This window comes from Sciurus vulgaris, assembly GCF_902686455.1.
Source record: "Sciurus vulgaris genome assembly, chromosome: 1".
Classification (NCBI taxonomy): Eukaryota; Metazoa; Chordata; class Mammalia; order Rodentia; family Sciuridae; genus Sciurus; species Sciurus vulgaris.
Window position 1 is genome coordinate 14568198 of NC_136461.1, and position 16472 is coordinate 14584669.

At 36.9% G+C, this 16472-nt stretch overlaps 1 protein-coding gene and 1 long non-coding RNA gene across 36 annotated transcripts in view; one reads left to right on the forward strand and one right to left on the reverse strand.

Annotated features, from left to right (window-relative positions):
- Positions 1-16472, reverse strand: part of EIF4G3 (eukaryotic translation initiation factor 4 gamma 3) — a 283828-nt gene that overhangs the window by 149992 nt on the left and 117364 nt on the right. The gene's annotated exons all lie outside the window — the stretch shown is intronic.
- Positions 682-16472, forward strand: part of LOC306654844 — a 69821-nt gene continuing 54030 nt past the window's right edge. The window contains exon 1 of the long non-coding RNA XR_013762075.1: positions 682-1175. This is a non-coding gene — a long non-coding RNA (uncharacterized lncRNA). The remainder of the gene's footprint in view (positions 1176-16472) is intronic.

Genomic DNA, 16472 nt, shown 5'->3' on the forward strand with positions numbered 1-16472 from the left:
TTCCCATCTCACAAATTAAGAGGTATTTAAAAACAAAAACATAATCATCAAGAAACACTACGAATAATGAAAGGAAACAAGGAGGTAATTCTTCCATCAAAGAGGAAAACACTCTCTTTGATTGACAACAAGGAGGGTCAGTGAGATGTCTACTGTTGCAACTGTCGGTAAGACAGGATTGAGGAACTACTTCCTCTAGTCCCAAATCAGAATTTATTCTTGTGGATTAACAGAGTTCATTTGAAACCATTTTCTTATTTTTCTTCAGAAATGTTTTTAGGACCATTTAATCTTAACAGCAGTGAACAATCTGCTGTCGGTCCACAAGGAAAAGGCAGATAGAGGACCACATAAAACCAGCACAATTTTGGGAATGCCTTTCACAGGATGGACAAGTTCAGTCTCACTTAGGTAAAGTACATCAGAGGACATGCATACCGATATTACATTCTGGGGTACTACAAAATTCCTAGTGACTGTAAAAATCTCATTGAATATTCTAACAATGTAATACTGAAAAATATTCATGGTTGATTAGCATTTTTATGAAAGATGGAACAGAACAAATTAATACATACAGTGCAAGTCTGTGACACAAGGTGTTTTTTAAATACTTTTAGTTGTCAATGGACCTTTATTTTATTTATCTATTTATTTATCTATTTATTTATTTATTTATTTATTTATTTATTTTTATTTTCATGTGGTACTAAGGATCAAACGCTAGGCAAGCGCTGTACCACTGAGCTACAATCCCAGCCAACCATAAAATCACTTTAGATATAATATGAAGAACCACACACAATATAACTCAGTAAACTACTACACTGATTCAATATTCCCACTCCATTAGGCATTACTGTAAACCGAATGCTAATGCTCTTTTCTTTGAAATGACTTCAGTTTCCCTTTATCCTTAGAAAAAAATCTGAGACTTGGGTATATACAGTATATATATTGAACCTCAAAGAGTGAGAACACGTAAATGCCAAAAATAATAAATCATTAACTTTGCTTCCCACGTGAACAGCTTAATTATTTTGTGTGCTCAATCTTCCAAGTGTTCTCTCCTTCTGAGTCAAGCATATAAAGAAGTACACAGCATAATAATAACCACATTTTGACATACTGAAGACTCAATTAAAGGACATGGTGACACAGACCTTCAGTACAAGGTGAGTAAATAAAAATATCACTATATAATTTAATATTAACATAAATTTAAATGACTATAACACTAATATTTCCATTTTTTAAAAAAGTTCACTATAACATCACAAAAATAAGAGTTCCTATATAAAAATTTCAGCACATAAATACCTCAATTATGGCCCTAAAAATACCCCTGTGCCTAAAACACAATATAAAATGAAATGGTGCTGAATTATTTTTCTGGATAATTAGAAGGCTATCTTCTTGCCTTTTCCTAGTTTGTAGTTAAATATCAAATGTTTCACCTTTACATTAAAAGCAGTAAAATAGTACTGGCTGACTATATAGCAAAAGTTATTTTTAAGAGAAAGCACTTAATGATGGAACACCATTATGATTTTTTCTATATTGTGATGCTAAATGTAGTAAGGAAAACAAACAAAATACCCACAAGTTATATTTAGATCATCACTGAGCCTGCTGTGTAACATAACTCCATCATACTTATTCTGCCAAGAATAAACGGAGATCATACAAACTCAATCACATGAGACAGGTTCAGAAAACAGCTGAATCACCTACCCATAGCACGCTCTTCACTTCTTGTTCCCGGTAACTCAGTGGAAATTTCTGTCTCAAAACACTTGGCCATTCCCACCAATAAGTTACAGTTTCCTGAAAACTTGCCCTCAGTAATACCAACCACTTTATAATACAGCTTAGTTTAGGCATCCAATGACTCTACCTGCCACCTACCTCCACCCTGACGTACAACACACCAAGTTCCTGACAATACAAAAACAAAGACAAGCAAAAACAAGAGGTGAATGAGGGTTGGCAAATCTCATCTTCAATTATGCCACATCTACTTCAAAGAAAAGAGTCACTTCAGCTGAGCTGGAGGTGGATGCAGTATCACTCCACTATCTATATAGCTTGTTTGTTCTGGACACGACCAATATATCCCTTAGGTTTTCATCTAAAGCATCTCTGAACAGCATGGTAAATGTTCTAGACTTTTAAGACAATTAATAAGGTCTCAAAGCAAAGCTGCTTTACATTTTTTTTACCTTAGAAGACGCTAAATAGTAATAGCATCACTGAAAAACATCAGGCACACAAAACCTTTTCACTCAAATTGGAATGATATAGACCCTCAAACTACATAGGATTTAAGCAATCAGTTTGTGGGGTTTTAGTTTTTTGTTTTCTTTGGTTACAGCCTCAACAGGAAGTCACAGAAATATACTTGAAAAAGACAGGATTCCTGTGAATAAGGAATTTACGATCCACCAAACAACTGTAAGACAACATACGAAGTGTTAAAGGAATATGAATAACATGTCAAGATACACAGGGGAGCCAGGCATAGTGGTGCACACCTATAATCCCAGCAATCGGGAGGCTGAGGAAGGAGGATGGCAAGTTCTGAGGCCAGTTTGAGCAATGTAACGAGACCCTGCTACAAAATAAAAAATATAAAGGGCAGGTGATATGTCTCAGTGGTTAACCAACCCTGGGTTCAATCCTCAGGGCAAAAAAAAGGATGCATAGGGGACAAACTAATTTTTTCTTCCTGGGAGAAAATTTTCTCTAAACCTCCCATGGATGACAGTTTACACCTAGTAATGAATGGTGGGCTTGCAGTCATCCATGAAAGGAGAGGGCATCACACATAGCTAAACAAAGATTATAAACAGAAGCACAAAGACCTGAGAAAAAGGGCATGTGTGCTGGAAACATTAACACCAGAGGAAAGAAGAGGATGTGGCAGAGTGAGAGAAGGGGAATCAGATGAAAATGATGTGTCAACTAAGTAAGAACTTTACCATGAAGGTATCTTAGGATATGGTGAAGATGATCATATCAGATTTGTTTACTACAGAGACCTATTACAATAGGGAGTCCTAGGAAGAGATTGGTGTTCAGATAGCAGATAGAGAGCTACAACAAAGTACAGGGACGTGATAACAAGAGCCCATACTGCAGTGAACCTGGATAAGGAGGGCGGATTTGGGAGACAGTCAGCAAACTGGAATAGCAATTAGAAGGGGTAGAAAGTTGATGTTCCAACTTGTGAGGACTGGGTGACTAAGGACACTGAGGCAAAACAACTAGATCCCAAGTCCCTTTCAACCACACTTAAGATTCCATTACTATTCAGCTACATTGGTCTAACTATCTCCTCAAACATACCAGTTACTTTTTCTCTTAAGGCCTTCACATTAGTTGCTTTCTCTGCTCTGGGTTTAAAGAAAAGTGATAATCTTACTAACAGTGTGTCAAATTTTAACTCTCAGAGAAATTAGACTTGTTGGGAGCAGTCAACCACAGGAAATGATTTAGGAATCAGTGGCACATAACCAATAATCCTTTCCAAGAAAGTGGAAGAGATCACCTTAGATAAGATCAAATAACAGAAAATTATTTGAAAAAAAAAAAAATTCTTGGAATAGCCAGAATAAAAATTAATCTTTAAAGCAGAAAGAAGGAGAGTTTCAAAACATAGGGTAAATCCACTTTATTGAGAGTCTGATCCATGCCAGGAACCATCAATTTTTTAATTACACAAAACCTCTGTAAGTTAAACCATTTTAAAAATGAGGAAACAAATGATAAAAGCAGACATCCGTATCTCGTTCCTGATCTCAGAGGGAGAGCTTTGTTTTTCACCACCAAGTATAATATTCACTGTGCTTTATTATATTGATGTAGCTTCCTTCTATGTCTAGTCTAATGAGTTTTTATCCACAAAGGATGTAGGACTTTGTAAAATGGTTTTGTGTCCACTGAGATGACCACCATGTTGTCATTTATTCTGTTAATATGATGGGTTACATGAATCACTTTCATTGTTGAACCATTTTTGCATTCCAGATAGAAACCCCACTTGGATAATGGTATAAATGATTTTAATGTGCTATAGAAAAGGTATGACAAAACTTGACATTTTCATGATTAAAAATAGAACGCTCAATGAACTAGAAAGAAACTACCTCAACATAATAAAAGTCACATATAACAAGCCCACTATAAACTTCTTACTCAAAAGACAAAGACTGAATGCTTTTCCTTAAGAGTAGAAACAAGAAAAGGAAGCCCCCTTTCACCACTTCTAATTCAACATTAACAACGGAAATTTCTAGCCAAAGCAGATAGGAAAGAAATCGAAATGAAAGGTTTCCAAAAATTATCTCTCTTTACTGGTATATTTTTTAAGATGGCTGAGTGATTTTTTTTTTTTTTTTGGTTTATTTACTTTTATGTGGTGCTGAGGATCAAATCCAGTGCCTCGCATATGTGAGGCAAGCACTCTACCACTGAGCTACAGCCCCAGCACTACTGATGATTTTTACATGAAGAAAACTTCGTGGATTTCACACTATGTAGAAAACCCTAAGGCCAGACACTATGGCACATGCCTGTAATCCCAGCAGCTTTGGAGGCTGAGGCAGGAGGATCACAAATTCAAAGCTAGCCTCAGCAACTTAGTGAGATCCTGTATCTAAAAAAAATACAAAAAAGGGCTGGGGATATGGTTCAGTGGTTGGACTACCCTGGGTTTGATCCTTGGTACCAAACAAACAGGCAAAAAAAAAAAACCTATGGATTTCACACATACACACACACAGAGTTAGACTTTATGACATCAGCAAAATAGCAGGATTCAAGTCAGGCAAGGCGACACACCCTATAGTCCTTGTACTTGGATGGCTGAGGCAGAAGGAATGCTTGAGGCCAGTAGTTCAAAACCAAATTGAGCCAGGCATGGTGGCACATGCCTGTAATCCCAGCAACTGGGGAGGCTGAGGTAGGACGATCACAAATTCAAGTCCGGCCTCAGCAACTTACAAAGGCCCTGTCTCAAAACAAAAAAATAAAAAGGGCTGGGGATGTGTGACTCAGTCGTTAAGACCCTCTGGGTTAAATTCTGGTACCAAAAAAAAAAAAAAAGATCAATCTGGGAAACAAGCAAGAACCCATTTCAAAAAGAAAAGAAAACAGACAAGATACAAAGTCAACACATAAAAATCAATGTAGAATTGCAACTATCTGGAAACAAAAGCATTCATATTAACAACAGCAACAAAAAAGAAAACATTTAGGAAATTACTAAATAGCAAAAGACTTGTATAGTGAAACCTATTAAAATACTGATAAAAAAAAAAAAACACAAAGAAAGACACCAATAGTACCCAAAGTAATCTACACATCCAATGCAATTCCTATTAAAATTCCAATGCTGTATTTTCCATAAATAGAAAAACCCATCCAAATATTGATACTGGACCTCAAAAGTGTTGGATACCTCATAATTGCCCATTTAGAAATTTATTACAAATCTGTGAAAATCACAACAGAGAGGTACTAGAATAAAGACAGACAAAAAAAAAAAAAAACCCACAATGAACTGCCCAGAAACAACCTTCAAATAAAGGTCAAATGGCTTTCAAAATGGTACCTAAGACTATTCAAAGGGGAAAGAAAAATATCTTCAACAAATAGTTCTGGGAGAAACTAGACATGCACAATAAAAAGAACAAAGTTGGGGGCTGAGACTAGATCAGTGGTACAGCTTGTGCTCAGAATGTGAAAGGCGCTGGGTTCAATTCCCACCACTAAGCCCCCCAAGAAGAATGAAGTTGAACCTTTACCTGATAAGGCACATGAAAATTAACTCAAAATGGATCCAAGATCAAAATATAGGAGCCAAAAATATTTAAATTTAAAAAAAGAAATGAGCAGAAGGCCAAAGCTTCACAAGATTGCATTTGGCAATTCTGAAACACATCAAAGGTACAGGCAACAAGAAAAACATGGGACAAACTGAACATCTTGAAATTTTTTAAAAAATTGTGCATCAAAAGACATTATTACCTAGGCCAAGTGGTGCACACCTGTGATCCCAGCAAATGGGGAGGTGGGGGCAGGCAGAACGCAAGTTCAAGGCCAGCCTCAGCAACTTAGTGAGACCCTGTCTCAAAATGAAAAATGAAAAGGCCTGGGGATGTGGCTCACTGTATAGTAGCACCCCTGGGTACAATCCCCAGTATAAAAAAAAAAAAAAAAAAAAAAATTTATTCATGGAGCAAAAAGGCAACCCAAAGGAGGAGAGAAAATATTTAAAAATCATATGTCGAATAAGGAGGTTAATATCATAAAAATGCAGAGAATGCCAAAACTTGAAAGAATGGTAAAGAGCTAGAACAGGCACTTTTCTAAAGAAGACACACAAATAGCTAATAAGCACATAAAAAGATGATCAACATCAATAAAAAGTAAGGAGGTACAAATCAATACTACTGACATACACCTAACAAGAATACTATTTGAAAAAAGAAAAAAATTTAAAAAAGAAGTGCTGGTGGGTATGTAGACAAAGTAGAGCTTGAGGAGTGTTTCTGGTAGAGTAAAATGATACTGGGGAAGACAGTATGGTATTTCTTCAAAAACTTTAAAATACTATCCAGCAATTCCACTTCTGTGTATATACCCTAAAATCAAGAGATATTTGCATATCCAACGTCTGTATCAGCATTATTCACAACAGCTAAAATGTGGGAGCAGCCCAAATGTCCATCAACAGATGAATGCATAAATAAAATATACACAAAATGGACTATTATTTCATTTTAAAAAGGAAAGAAATTGACATAAACTACAATATGGGTGAACCTTGAAGATATGCTACTGACTGAAAAAGTCACAAAATTACAAGTACCATGATCCCACTGCTATGACATACTTCAGAATAGTCAAAAATCACAAACAGTAGGGTGGTGGTCACCAGGGGCTGGTGGGAGAGGGAAGGTGAGCACAGCTTTAATGGGTACAGAGTTCAGTTCTGAAAGTTGAAGGGAGCTTTGGTGATGGGTGGGGTGATCAGTGAATGTTATGAACGCATTTAGTACCACTCTACTGTACAGTTAAGATGGCAAACTTTATGGTATTTGTACCTTAACACAATAAAAAATTTTGAGGGGAAAAATTCAGAAAAAAGGATCAGAGATGGCACAATAACTTTCCCAACATCACACATATAATGGCGAATCCTAAATGTAAAACTCTATAATGCTGATACCAATAAAGGTATAGGGAAGCAAACACAAAATGGTGAAAGACTAAGACAAAATATTAATTCACATAAAATTCAGTATATCATCTCTATGGAGAAAGAAGGGGATTGGTATAAAAGAGGAACACAAAGTGACTTCAAAGATACTGGTAACCTCTTTACTAAGGCCACGTGAACAGCTGATTTATTATTCTTTCAAACTGACTAAGCAATTATATACTTTTTAAAAAATATATACGTATTTTTAGTTGTAGATGGACATAATATTTTTATTTTATTAATTTTTTTATTCATTTTTATGTGGTGCTGAGGATCAAACCAAGGACCTCACATGTGCTAGGCAAGCACTCAACCACTGAGCTACAACACTGGCCTGATAATACATTTTAAAAATTTAAGTGTTTTGTAATAAATTTCAAGACAATAAGTAATTTATTTTAGTTGTAGATGGACATAACTTTTTTTTTTAATGTGGTGCTGAGAATCATACCCAGTGCCTCATACGTGCTAGGCAAGTCCCCTACTATTGAGTCATCCCAGCCCACAATAAGTGATCTTTTATAAAAGAGTAAGGAGCTGGGCATGGTGGCACATGCCTATAATCCCAGTGATTCAGGAGTCCAAGGCAAGAGGATGGCAAGTTCAAAGCCAGCCTCGGTAACTTAGCGAGGCCTTAAGAAACATAGTAAGACCTTGTTCTCAAATTAAAAAATGAAAAGGGTTAAGGATGTAGTTCAGTGGTACTGGTACTGGGTTCAATTCAGAGTTTAAAAGAAAAAAAGAGAGAGAAAGAGAGGCAGGGGGAGCGAAGACTAGAACAGATGAAGCACGCTGCCCAAGACGAAGACTTCAGGAGCTATGCAGTACACAGCCTAGTGGTGATGCAAGCAGAGCAGCATGACTCAGTCAAATCGTAATTATTAAAGGGCTGCCAAACGGCTAGCGAATGCCTAAGCTACAACTTAGCAGAGCTAAGTCCAGCCGTATTAATAAGTAAGACATTGTAATAGACTTCATCAGTACAGGTATTTAAATTTCTGGGAGCTACAATAAACGGAAACTACCTGGAAGGTTGGACTGATTCAGAGATGGGAATAGGTAAGATACAGAAACTGAGACAAGAGAAGCTTTGGTAATGACTGGTGATAGCATCAAGGGAAACAAGTACACCACAGTGAATCTCAACATTGTACACATACACAAGACTGCCACTAATCAGAGTAAGACAGACTCCCTCCCTGTTTGTACAAATATGTCAAAATACTCTAATGTCATGTGTAACTATAAAGAACACAAAAAATAAATAAAAAATGTAAAAAAAAAAAAAAAAAAAGATAAAATCATATAGCACCACAATTAATGGGGGGGAGGCCACTGGAGGGGAAATAACCAACCAAGTGAAGGCAGAAAGTGAAGGCTTGCCACACTATGACTAGAAAGGCTCTGGAAGAAGTAAAGGAGGCATAAGCTAAAACCAGAACAGTGTGACTGAACGTGGGAAACAGGATAGGAGGCTGTGGTCAGAGAAGTTTCAGGTTCCAAGAACTCAAAAGCAGAACACTGTCAGATAGAAACCAGTCAAAGCCAGTACTCAACAACAGAAATGTAAAAAATATAATATATGCCACATAAGTAATTTAAGGTTTTCTGGCAACCATATTAGAAAAGGAAAAAAACAGATGGGACTAATTTTAGTGACTGTTTACTAAACAGTTACATTGTTTAACTCCATAAATCCAAATTTTCAACATGAAGTTAATATAAAAGAGAGATTCTGTATTCTTTTTTCCTTGTACCAATGCTTTGACAATTGGTATATTTTACACATGTAGCATGTCTCAATTCACACTAGCTATGTTTCAAGTACAAAAAAGTTTCGGGTGGCTCTTGTGGCTACCACATTGAACAGTGCAGAACTGAACTGTGTTCCTATGGGTTGCTAGATATGCAGATGCTCTGAGGAGGTAAAGAGGGAGAAAGGAGGATGGATGCAGGAGCCCTCATGCAATGGCTGGATGGGACAACAATGAATGCTAGCAGTCCTCCTGATAGATGGAGGAAAAGTAAAATGCAGATGTAAATTGTAAGCCAGGGACTGAAGATGTAGCTCAGTGGCAAAGTACATTCTTAGTATTGCACAAAATTGTGAGTTCGATCCCCGGTACAAAAAAACAAAAAGTAAGCCAGACACCGAAATTCTCACAGAATGTACAGGGGAAAGCTTTCCAGGAAATTCAGAGATGATGGCAATAAGGAGTAGGCAATATATGTATGCTCTTGCTGCAGAAGGAACACGGGGCAAGGACCTGGAGAGGAAGGCCAGTGAGCCTGCTTCCCAGGATACAAAGAATGTCAAAGGAAACTAAGAATGTCCACTTGGAAGAATTTTTAGGAAAACAGTGTTATTGAAATTTCCAAGAGTAAGAAGACAGAGGAAAGGAGACACAATTGAAGGAAAAAGTGGGCTTCCCAGAAAACCCAGGAACAGGATATTAGCAGAGAGATTCCATAAGCAAATGGCAGAACCAAGTTTCCTAATTCTAGTACTGTTTGTTCTCAAGCTTAGAACACAGCATCACATAAACTTAGGCATATTTAAAATTCTCAGAGAAATAAAAGACTTAAATACACATTTGGTATTTTATAAGGAAAATAAATGTGTTGTTTAAAATTCGTGGGGCAGCCTTTTCCACATAAACCCATTAGTACCTACCACACAGTATGCACCCTACGAGTTACTCAACACCCAAGTAGCTGTGGAAGGATTGGGTTTCTAAAAGAATCTTGTTATTTTGTCTTAACAGTAAAACCTGACTGATAAGGAGGAAGGAAACATTCTAATAAAACAGGTTAAAACAGGTGGGGTTTTTGTTTGTTTGTTTGTTGATAATGGGGATTGAACTCCGGAGCACTTAACCAACTGACCCACATCCCCAGTCCTTTTTTGTATTTTATTTAGAGACAGGATCTCACTGAATTGCTTAGGGCCTCGCTAAGTTGCTAAGGCTAGCTTTGAACTCAGGATCCTCCTGTCTCAGCCTCCCAAGTCACCGGGATTATAGGCAAGTGCCACTGTGTTGGGCTTAAAATAGGTTTTAATAGATACCAAAACACATGAATCCTATTTACCATAACACATCTATATAAGTTTCTTACTTGTCACTTTCAACTTTTCTACTATAATCAATGACATTATGAATATAATGTTTCCCTGAAGTGCCAAATTCTTATAAATTATCATAAATATCCAATAAAATTATAGTCAGGAAAAGATCAAAAATAGTAACTCTTCTTTAGACAAATTCTCATTTCTTATTACTAGTTAATCTTTGGCAGAACTGCTCATGCCTGATGACATGGCTCATCTAATAAATTAAAAAATACCTACATTATAAATCAAAGCCTAGGGGCTGGGGTTGTGACTTAGTAGTACAGTGCTTGCCTAGCATGTGTGAGATACTGGTTCAAACCCATATTAATGGAACATAATTTCTCATTCTTCTGGTTGTACATGATGTAGAATCCCTCCAGTCCTGCAGTTATATATGTATATAGGGTAATAATCAATTCATTCTACAATCCCTTCTACCCCCAGGCCCCTTCCCTTCACTCCCCTCTAACTAATCTAAAGTAACTCTACTCTTCCCTAGCACCTGCTCCCACCTTGTGATATTGTGAATTAGCATCCACATATCAGAGAAAACATTCGGCCTTTGGTTTTTTGGGATTCACTTATTTCACATAGCATGATTTTCTCCAGCTCCATCCATTTACAGGTAAATGCCACAATTTCATTATTTTTTAATGCTGAGTAATATTCCACCATATATATATCACATTTTTAAAATCCATTCATCTGGTGAAGGGCACCTAGGTTGGTTCCATAATTTAGCTATTGTGAATTGAGCTGCTATAAACATTGATATGGCTACATCACTGTAATATGCTGATTTTAAGTCCTTGGTAGTATAAACTGAGGAGTGGGTCAAATGGTTATTCCATTCCTACTTTTCTGAGGAATCTCCATACCACTTTCCATAATGGTTGCACCAATGTGCATTCCCACCAGCAATGTATGAGTGTACCTTTTCCCCCACATCCACACCAACATTTACTATTGCGTGTATTCTTGATAATTGCCATTTTGATTGGGGTGAGATGAAAGCTTAAGAGTAGTTTTGATTTGCATTTCTCTAATTGCTAAAGATGTTGAACATTTTTTCATATATTTGTTGATCCATTTTATTTCTTCTTCTATGATGTGTCTGTTCACTTCCTCAGTCCATTTATTGATTGGGTTATTTGATTTTTTTGGTGTTGTTTATTGAGTTCTTTATATATCCTGGATATCAATATTCTGTCTGAGGTGCATGTGGTAGAGATTTTCTCCTATTGTTGAGGCTCACTCTTCATGTTATTGTTTCCTTTGCTCAGAAGAAGGCTTTTAGTTTGAATCCATCCCATTTACTGATTCTTGATTTTACTTCTTGCACTTTCAGAGTTTTGTTAAGGAAGTCAGATCCTATGCCAACATAGTGAAGATTTGGACCTGTTTTTTCTTCCATTAGGAACAGGGTCTCTGTTCTAGTGCCTAAGTCTTTAATCCACTTTAAGTTGAGTGTCGTGTAGAGTGAGAGAGAAGGATTTAATTTCATTTTGTTACATGTGGAATAAAAGCTTTTAACAATATATTTAATGATACTAATGCCTACTAATCAGGCCTGGTTAAAGTATCATTAACTGATATTTAAGAGCCCAGAAAAAGTCCTAGAATCAAGACATTTAAACAATGCCATAGCAGAAAAAGAAGCTATTCCATAAAATTATTCCAAGCTTTCTTCTCCCAACCCCACTGCCCCACTCCAGGGCCTCAGGCATGCTCTGCAAGTGCTCTACCACTGAATTACACCCCCAGTCAATTCCAAACTTAAAAAATAAATAAAATAAATACACAAAAGACACTGTAATAATGGAAATGCCACAAACATTTATTGAGCTTGCAGCATCTGTCAGGGCCTTTGCATCTGATGTCTGGTTTCATTTTCACATCAGTCTTGGAGGTACATATTGTTATTTCTATTTAACAAATGACAACTTACCCAAGATCACAATTATCAAATGGTAGAAGTGGGATTCATGCCCCAGTCTCTATTTTTAAAATGAAATTTCTCATTCTGTAATGCAGCCTTTAATATACTGCAGCAAACTGAGAATTCCTTTGTAGAATCTATAGTTTGATGGGAGGGTGGAGTTCCCAACCTCAAAGAGAAGATGGAAAGACTATATGATCAATTCTTTTTAGTTAGACAATAGAAAGAAAATCTTCTGGGGACTTTATCACAGTTTAACTGCCGAGCAGTACTCCCGGTCTCTTCAAAGTGCTCCAGTGGAGAGGTTATTCATTTCTAAATGGAATCTCTGTTCAGCATCAGGGACATCACTACTAGAAAATTAAAAGGAAGGGCCATGTTGAAAATGCTATCTACCCACAAATACTACTCTTACTTAATTGTGGCCTTTGCAAATTTTTTTAATGAATGTTTTAGGCAACTCAACCACTCATTAAGCCACAGTATGTGTTTTATTTCACAGTAAGGTCATTCAATTATTTACTGTTACCTCAAAAACATATTTAATGAGCATGACTATACGAATTGAAGTGCACTCTAAAATCATTCATCACCCACTTGGACAGCTGCATTTGGCATACCACTCTATCAACCGAGCTCTAAAAAATATTTATCATTAAAACAGAATTCTAGAATAAGGCCATTTTGAAAAGTAAACTGATTTAACATCATACTCTTTAAATTGATATACTAATAACTGTAAATGAGCCAGCTGGCTTCTAAGTCAGTCCTCTGTGTCCAACTTACCTAACCCCCTGTGTGAACTTCACACCCTTTATGAACCTCTAGCAGAACTTAGAACTTTTCGCTGTCTTCCTCAAAACGGCAGCTCTTGCTCACATATTGATTTCTATCACCCATGCTCTTGGTAACCCCAAATATTTTTCTCTAAACCTGCTACTGGTTTTCTAAAAGAAGAAAAACTCCATATGCATAAAATGTAAAAATATAAAAACTGAAATCAGTAATATACACCATGTTCCATGCAAAGAACTAACTGTTGAATTGCTTTGGACAATCACTATGCCCCCCCCTTACCCGAAAATTGGAACCCAGTGCTCTGAAAATGTGTATACAAGTCTAGGAACAGAGACACATGGCATGCCACAAATCAAACTAGTGGGCATCTGAGATTTAACAGAAGATCAGAGAAAATAATAAAGATAACAAAGTAGACATTTCAAACTGAAGAAGGACCTAGAATTCTAGCCAATGCAAATCACAATTTCCTTTGATCAAATGAAAGGAAACTTATTTCCCATATAGAGCACTTAGGAGCTTTCACACACTGACACTGAACTTCACTTCTAATCTTGTGGTACAAGATTCTTTTTTAATTGAAATGCATTTTAGGGCAAACTCATCAAACCTCAAAGGAGAATACATTTTAAAGGTGCTGTTTCCAAAAACCAATGAAAACCAAAGAACAAAAAAGATGTGTTCATGTGTTCTTAGCTCTAGTACTTCGAAAGAGATTGTTAAGTACCTATTTATTGAATGAGTTATTAACTAGAACATCCTGGTTTTCACAGGTACCTATGTCAAATTTTAAAATTCTACCTTTAAGCAAATGATTCCTCCATCTAATTAGGGGGGAAAAAACGCTGTGCCCTTCCCGATACATATATCTTAAAATATATGTAGATTCCTATCAAAATTTGAAGAAGAAACTTTGCAGAAATAGAAAAACTCATCCAAATATTCATTTGGAATTGCAAGGGAGCCCAAAGAGCCAAAACAACCTTAAAAATGCAGGACAATGTTAAAGGTCTGTGTTTGATTTCAAATTTTCTTATCAGTTGAGTATCTCTAATCCAAAAATCTGAAGTTCAAAATACTCCTGAGATAAATGTGCCATATATACATATGGTGGGGGGTGTTCAATTCGTGGTTCCTGGATCATTACTTGCACAGCCTTTATTATTTCCTATGTGACTAGAATAATGTTTGGGTACTGTGAGGCTAAGAAAGCAAGGAGTCTTTTCTTCTGTCCACCCTTTTCTTCCCAAGACAAACTACAGAAACTAGAGTTTCTCTCCCCCAAGGCAGATGAGGGGAACTCAAGTCCCTTCTCTCCCGCCCCATCTTCCTTGGAGCTACTGACTGACCTACCTTGTCTCATAGAATTTAAGACCCTCATAATAGAAAAGGGTTCTGCCCCCTAAGGAGGAAGGACTACAGAAGAACTGGACAGGCCTCGCTCTCCAGTCTATTAGCATTAGATTATCCTTTTTTTTTTTTGGTAGTGTTGAGGACACCTCACATGTACCACTGACCTACCTTTCAGGACAGGGCTTTACCAAGTCACTCAAGCTAGCCCACACACATAATCCTCTTGTTGCAGCCTCCTGATAGTTTGGGATTACAGGCACATCCTTTCCGTCCAATCCATCTCAACACAGATTCAGTCAAGCCTATACAATAAAGTTTCCATAAAACACAAAACAACATGGTTCAGAGAACTTCTAAACAGTCAGACATGTGGAGGCTTACAGGAAGGTGAACCAGAGGGTGGTTCACCTAAACTCCATGGAGACAGAATCCTCTGTACTGGGGACCCACCCACACCTTGCCTTATGGTATTCGTGTCATCTGGCTACTTGTTTGCATCCTTTAAAATATTCTTTACAATAAAACTGGTAAATCTAAATACAATGTCTCACTGAGTCCTGTCTGAGTGTCTCTGTATCAAAGTATCAAAACTTAAGAGAGGATTCAAGGAACCCCAATTTGTTGCCAGTTTCAGGGTTCACAAGCTTGAGACTCGAACTGCAGTGGGAGCAGCCCAGTGACAGTGCCCTCAACCTGTGATAGCTGAGGCTCTCTCCACACAGATAAATGACAGAACTGACCAGAAGTGCAGGACACCCGGTGGTGTCTGCCACAGAAATGACTGCGTGCTTAGTGGATGTGGGAGAACACCTGTGCGGTGGCAGGAGTGATCTTTGCTGCTAGAATACAGTGGAAGAAGTCAAGTCTGTTTGTTTTTTCTATATAGATCCAAAACTCAAAATGTGGACTTCAAAGCATTTCAGAGCTCAGATTTTTAGATGAGGCATTCTCAATCAGTAATACTACAAAATGTTCCAAAATCCTCTATACCATGTTCCATGCAAAAACTCCAAAATCTCAAACAAATTTGGTTCCAAACATTTCAGGTAAAGGATACTCAACCAGTACAAAACTGTGGCAATCAAATCAGGGCAGCACTGGCATTAATACAGATATACAGAGTACTAGAAAAGAACAGAGGACCCAGAAATAAACCTTTGCAGATATGGCCAAATAATTTTCAACAAGACTACTTAATAGGGAAGGGACAGGCTTTAACAAATAGTTCTGGAAGGCTGGGTGTGTGTTCACATTCAGGAAAAAAAAGATTGGGTTCTCACTTTACACCAAATATAAAATTTAACTCAAAATGGATTACAAAATGTATATCTAAAAAGAACAATAATAATAAATCAGTAAAAATGAATCACAGACCTAAAAATAAGAGCCAAAGTATAAAATTTCTGAAGTTTGTTGTAACTCAGTGGTAAGAGTGCTTACCTAGCATGTGTGAGGCACTGGGTTCGATTCTCAGCACCACATAAAAAATAAATAAAATACAGGTATTGTGTCCATCTACAACAACAACAACAAAACAAAGGAAAATTCAGTATAATTTCTCAATGCTATCTTGTCAATGCTATGACTAAAAGCATAGATAACAAAAAAATGAGAAATTACACATCATCAAAATTAAAAACTTGCGCAAAGGGGGGGCTGTAGCTCAGTGGCAACACCACTTGCCTAACACATGTGAGGCACTGGGTTCCATCCTTAGCATCACATAAAAATAAAGGCATGATGTCCATCTACAATTATAAACAATTTTTTTTAAACTTGTGAAAAAAAAAAACCCACTTTAAAACAGCATGTAAGGCAAGATAATAAAAAATACTTATAAATCACATACTCAATAAGGAACTGAAATCCAGAACATATAAATAACTCCTGCAACAACAAAAAATAAAATAATATAAATATAAATTTCCCAGCTAAAAAAATAGGCAAAGGGCTTCCTCCACACCCACATGCTGGTGACGGAACCTAGGGTGCTCTGCTACAAC